We start from the raw sequence: 7,207 nt of genomic DNA on the forward strand, positions 1-7,207 counted from the left end.
TAAGTGTGTAAAGATGGCCTGCTCATTTTTAGAGTTCAGTTTACAAAAGAATGTTTACAATATTCTTTGAAGGACTGGAGTTTCGACTCTATGTAACCACCAGAAGAGAGCCGGCATGGGCATTAATGTCATCTGAAAATAAGAAGAAAAGTTACAGTGAAAGGAAGTTCTAACATCTATTGAATAAGAGCTTTTATGAACTAAATAGAAGAGCCGAGAAATAACTATTAAGGAAACATACTTTGTTGGTCAATGAATGGTAAATTCTTGTATAAATAAAAAATAAAATGAATATGTGTAAATATAAATAAATCTTCCATGGATACTATGTGAGAATGTGTATCCTGCATTTGTTGGATGCAGTATTTCATGTATGTCCTTACGTCAGGATGCAGCAAGAGTTCTTCCAATATTCTATGTCCTTATTAACTACTGACCTGCTGTAGGAAGTGAAGCCCGGTGTTTATTCTCCACTGTGATAACATGTTTGTCTATTTCTCCTTATGTTCTTACCAATTTTTATTTTGTCTAATTTTGATTCTCTTATTAGATTACTGGATTTCGATATAATCTATAGAAATCCAGAATTCTATATTTCTGGGGATTTGGCACATTTATCATTCTGAATTGTCCCTCCGTATCTGTCAATACTTTTTATCTAAAAGATCTGATATCAATGCAGTCACACCTGCTTTCTTTTTCTAACTGTTTTGCATGGTGTATCTTTTTTGTATTTGTCTCCTTTAAGCCTTTCTATATCCTTTTTCATTGGTTGTGATTCCGTTAGATATGGTCAGGCTTTTATCTAGTATGATAATCTTTGATTTTTTTTCAACTGGAACATTTATTTCATTTACATCTAGTGGTTACTGATCAGTTTGAACTTAAAACCACCATTTCCCTATGTGTGTTTTGGTTACCTTGACCTGTTTATTCCATTATCATCCTTGACTGATCTTGGAGGTGAGTTACAGATCTATGGATTGTACCATGTGTTTGTAACTGTTCAACGTCTAATCCTCACTGGTAGGTTGAATCTCTTCCTCAACAAGACATTGAATGCTTTAATTGTTGTCAAGTTTTCAATTATTTTTTTAAAAAATTTACCAAGACAATATTAATATTTATTTATAGAGTCGATATCCATATGAATGTACCTACATATTTTAAGCCTTTGTCTGTAAGAAGCTTCCAGGGTCACATTCGAACATCTACAGACCAAAGCTCTATGTGTGCTTGGGGTGCACGGGGTGAGGAAATGTAGCTTTAAAACCTTAACAGTGTTTCACAATCTCTTTGGTTTGCAGCCCAGTCACTGTAGGCATTTCCTGAACAAAAAATTCAAAAGCCTGCAGTCTGGCACATGGTGTGACAACAGGCCACCAAAGCAGTCATCAGAATGACTCAGAAAAATCAAGCCTGTAGGATGCCTTTGTCTGGGATGGCTTGGTTCGGTTTTAACACAACTACTCTCTACCACTTCATCTATCCTCATTAAAATTCTAAATTAAAATTGATTTTCTCTGAGGAGTCTGTGGCATTCCTTTGAAATGACCAGAAACAGCCTGTCTATGGCAAGTCCGAGGACAAGAATCACGTAAGTGAAATAAGCCAGTCAGCAAAACTATCAGTGAAATGCGGCATTCTGCAGGGACCCTGCTTCCGCAGTGAAGGCTGCTAACAGAGAAGGGGTTGAACGGCGGAAAGTGGTCCATCTCCCCATCTCCGAGGACAAGGCAGCATTGGGCAAATCATGTGAGTCAATGCCTCTCAGCAGTGAATCCTTCCAGAACTCCAGGACTCAGAACCCAAGAAGAAAGAACTTCCATATCCTCAAGTTCTGCATCTGCCCATTCAATCAGCCACAGACTGTGCACCAAGTAATTAGGCCTGTGAAGTTTATGTCTGTATTAAACATGGGCAGGCAATTTTTTTTGTTACTATGTCTTAGACAATACAGTGTAACAACTGTTTACATAGCATTTACACTGCATTAGGTAAGTGTGTAAAGATGTCCATTCATTTTTAGAGTTCAGTGCATTAGGTATCATAAGTCATCTAGAGATGAGTTCAAGTTTGTGGGAAGATTGCATAGGTTCTACACCAATACTACACCACTTTGCACAAAGTGGATTTGGGTATGCCCATGGAGTCCTGGAATCAATCCCCTGCAGATAGGGAGGAATGAATATGGTATAATTGGGATCTGCCGTTTCCCTAGGCACCAGGGAGCTCCACAAGGTTTTCTGGGCTCCTCATGTTTTAATAAATGCAGATCAAATCTCTTCCCAACATCCACCCTGACTTCACATGGGTTCTCTTCCCACTTGCCTTGTTTCAACTTAAAACAAAAGTGTGGGTGGAGGGGACATGAAGAATCTAAGTAAGTGCTTAGGTCTTCATGTCTTTATGTAGATATTTTGTTCATCATCATGTTTTCTCTGCAGAGAGAATCACTCAGCCATTCCCAGACCTGCTGGCCATTGCAAAGACAGGAACATGGTACATCTTTGCGAATTTTCTATTCTTGTTTCAGTAGAGGCCTTATGACCATGTGCATTTGTCTGTGAGTTGGGTCCACCAAGTCCTATTGCCTAGTGCTAAAAGCTAATTCCTGCAGTAACACATAGATCTTACACACAGAGCCCATGGACTAAGAAAAGTAATGAATGTAAAAGTCTAAGTGGTGCTGATCCCTTTCATTCCCGAACTGCACGAGGATGGGGCAGAACTCAGCTCTGATGCACAAGTGACAACATCAATGCAAAGGTCAAACAGGCAATGTTTATCCACCAGACAGTAGACAGTTCTATGCACAGCCCTGGGCCATTGTAGAACTGGACCAGGTATCTCCAAGAGTAGGGGTTTCTTTCTTCTCTGATTTTCTTAAGTGCTTGCTTTTTAGGGTTGCCAGAGTTAGCATATAAAAATAAAGGATACTTCAGTGTTGTGTGGGATGTTCTTTTTTTTAAAACTGTATTTAGTATGTTTTAAAATATCTTTATTATTTATTTTTATGTGGTGCAGAGGATCGAACTCAGTGCCTCACACATGCAAGGCAAGCACTCTGCCACTGAGCTACAGCCCCAGTCCCGGATGATCTAATACTACAAAAATCATTCATTGTTCATTAGAGGTTTAAATGTCACTGGGCACACTGTGCATTGTCTGATCAACCCCAGCATGGTGTCTTGTGGTCTCTTTTTCACTGCTTTCAATTGCTCACTGCTTGTTCTACGGCACGTGTTTTTGTTTTCCAAGTCTGAAAACTCTTGGGGATTATGCCTGGTCTCTGCTAGCACCTGTTTCAGAGCTAAACTTGTGTGATTGAATTCACACAGATTTAATTTCCTCTGACATGGACTACTCAACATCGCTCTAGACAACAGGCTTAGAGTTGGCGAGATATCAGAGAAGCCAGGCTCTAGGGATCCAAAGGTCCATAAGCGTGGCTCCGTCGCACAGGTCTGACTCCAGAGATGATGCTGCCAGCAATGTGAGTTCTTTTAAATAAAAATTGAGAGTTCTAAAGAATTGATGTCATCATGCTATTGCAGCACACGTATGCCCATGTTTAGAGTTGCACAATTCACAATTGCCAAACCATGGGATTCGATTCCATGTCTGTAAGTGGATCAACAAATAAAGAAAATGTGGTCTATATCTTTACCCATAAAGAAGAATGATATCATAGCATTTGCAGAAAGATGGATGGAATTTGAGAGCATTATACGAAGCAAAATAAGCCAAACTCTGAAAGTCAAGGATCTTTTGTTTTATCATATATGGAAGCTAGAAAGGAAAAGGGGAAAGGAAGGTATGTGTGGTGGAGGCGATCTCGTGAAAATAGAAGGAAGACCAGTAAGTAGAGGAAAGGGAATGGGGGAGGAAGGAGAGGAAGGAAAAAGGAAATGATATTGACCAAGTTGTATTGCTACATTATGTGCATGCATGAAGATAGAACAATGAACCCCACTATTATATATAATCAGTTTTTCAGTAATTGAACTGAATACTTTTACGTTTAAATTTAAACTATCTTTAAATTGAAAACTTAAACCCCTTAGCCTCACTTCGCCACATTTCAAGTACTCAGTAGCCACAGCATAGCCCTAGGTAGGCTCCGGAGCTTCTAACATTCTCTTAACTCAATAGAACAAGACAAAGCAAACCCGCGACCGATCATACCTCCCCAGGGTCTGGAATCAAGAGAGGGTTTTAATTCTCTGCAGGGACTAATGATTTTACAACACAAACTCCTCTACATCATTTCTTTTTTCTGTGACAAAAATCAGACGATGTGGTTTTACTTGAAAGCTACCCACTGACCTAACATCAGCCCTGTATTATGAATTTCTCTGATTTTTTTTTTTTTAGGTTGCTTCATGGTTGATATTTTAGCCAGAGAAACCTATTCCAGAGTCATCCCACAGACAGTATTACATCCTCAGCCCTCGGAAACCATCTGAACCAGTCTGAAAATGCCAGAACCTCCCCCGCAGTCCAAACAGTTTGTGGACAATGTCTAAATAGTCTGGTGTACTAACCACAACTGAGGAATTTATTAGAGCGTTAAAGTACTGTAGCAAAAATGTTGTCATTCAAAGGCTTGGGGGAGGAGTGGAATATTCGTAAAACCAGACACTGGGGCTTTGGCAGGAGGACAGGCAAAGTGTCAGGATCCCCCGGGATCAAAAGGTGATTGAGAGGCATCTAATTGAGGAGTGCTGCTGTGATATCAGTGGTTTCCTTTCCAGTAGTGGAATTTGGAGAAACCCTTTGAACAACACTCCAGCCAGCTCTAGGCGCCCCCCCCCCCACCCCCATGCAGGAAGGGGCCAGGGTTGATTCTTGGAAGTTACAAACAATGGGGGTTGGGCCCTTGTCTGCTTTTCTGTGGGCCTAGACTCATCGTTTTTAATTGCTTTTTATCCAAAACAGTACATTCTAACCAGTAGCTGGATCTCCTAGTGCAGTTCCATTTGCACCTAAGGCTGATGCAGACGTTCAGATAATTAATGAAGAAGAAAACCAAACAAACGGTAGGTTTTTAAAAGTGCCCATATGGAAAGACACATTTGCAAAGATGTTATGAACATGTCAATATATTACTCATTCAAATCATCATCTGTATTATTTATGTCCTGCTCATTTCACTTGATGTCTTCCACAAATATGTCTCTTTAAGTACTTCCTCGTGCTCGAGAAATTTCCCAAAGTGTTCATGTTTTCGTTCTTTATTTTCTGATGCATAGAGGAATTGAATCAGGAGAATTGAAGCAAAGAGCAGAGACAAATTGACTGTGACCTATCGTCTAGGTATAATAACATGTTTTGGTCATGTTATTCTCCTTCACACCTAGAAAATATTCCAGTCTTGATGAAAGGAAAAAAAAATATCTGGTCATCTAATCAACGTTTATTGAGTACTTAATATGTGTGGGATACCAGGAGTACAAAAAGAGGGGAGATGGTGTCTAATTATAGAAATTCTAGCTGTACCATACTACTTGTGTGACGTTTCTAAGATAAGAATAATAGGAAGAAAATGATAAGGCAGAAAATATGTAGATTACTAATAAATGATGTCTCTATTAACATTATTATTGAAGTTGAGTTATCCTGATCCCAATATCAAGTGGACTCCGTTTTGCCAATTAGAGTTGCCAAAAAACATGTTTCTAAACCTAGACCATAGATCACAGTCATTTAGGTTTATGAAGAATGGTTCATTGGCTGGCTCACATTCTTGTCCTTTTTGAGGTTCAATGACCTGGATTTCTTACCATAAATCCAAAGCTACTTTTATAAAAGAAAGATAACCTTATACCTAAGGGAAGAAGAGATTATGATCCAGGATAATCTTTTTTTTTTCTTTTATAAAAATGGCCACTTTTATATGACCTGTGTAGAAATCCAGCTAAAGAATCCTAACATCAGAGAAACTTGATGGAAATAGACATGACTTAAATTACGACACTGCCTTCAAGTTGTACAGGGGGTTGAGATGAGGGCAGGCTAAGATCACTTCAGGATTTGGGTTTTGTATTTTTTTTTCCCTTCAACCAGAGTCCCCAGATTGCTGTGAAATTCAAATATGCTTGTTTTTATTTGAAGGGGTTTTGCTACACTGAGACATTTTATCTTAGGTTTTAACTATTATCTACTTTCCCTTCACACTACAAAAGCAGTACGCACTAACTGCAGCTGTGCCAAGCTTTACAGAGATGCACAATAAAAAAAAACACTAATTATCATCTTCCAAATGCTCATTCCCTCCCCTTCCAACATTGCCTCCAGCCATCTTACCAAATTGCCTTATGAATTCTAAGACTTTTTTTTAATGTTCCAATATACATGATTGCTTATCAGATAATAAAAAATCTGCAAATAATGACAATTCACCTTTTCTACCTTTTATTTTCTAAATGTCCTCTGTAATCATAGTTTTCTCAACTTAATCCATTAAGTAGGAATTCTGAGACCTCCTTCAGCAAATGCTCATTCTTGATTCATTAGAATTTATGTATGCTAATTATATATGCTAATTATATATTATGCTAGCTTTAGGTGATCAGCCACTACCAATTTTAAGAACTTTTTGCCACTATTCTTCTTTGAGTTTTTACCCAGATCGAGACTTTGCAAGAGTTGGAGACATAATTGACTTTATAAAACCAAATTTTGGTTTTATTTTCAATTTCCAATACATTTTTTCTAAACCTCCTCTGCCTACAATCTCTAAATAAATATTAATCTTTTTTTCTACATATGTTTGCCTAATTCTGTATCTTTCATATGAATAGATTAATATCTCTTTTGTGACTGGATCTTTCACTTTGCATAATTTTTTTAAGGTTCATCCACATTATCAGTTCTTGGTTACTTTGTTGTTGTTGATACTGGGAATTGAACTCAGGGGCACTCAACCACGGAGCCACATCCCCAGCCCTATTTTGTATTTTATTTACAGACAGCGTCTCGCTGAGTTGCTAAGCACCTCACCATTGCTGATGCTGGCTTTGAACTCATGATCCTCCTGTCTCAACCTCCTGAGCCACTGGGATTACAGGCATGCACCACTGCACTCAGCTCAGTTCTTGGTTACTTTTTAAGGTTGAATATTGAATATTGTTCTTTTCTAGAAACATAAAACATTTGCTTTGGGGGAGCAAATTTTTACCACTTGCACATCCGAGCACTAGTT

This window comes from Ictidomys tridecemlineatus, chromosome 3 (assembly GCF_052094955.1).
Source record: "Ictidomys tridecemlineatus isolate mIctTri1 chromosome 3, mIctTri1.hap1, whole genome shotgun sequence".
Classification (NCBI taxonomy): Eukaryota; Metazoa; Chordata; class Mammalia; order Rodentia; family Sciuridae; genus Ictidomys; species Ictidomys tridecemlineatus.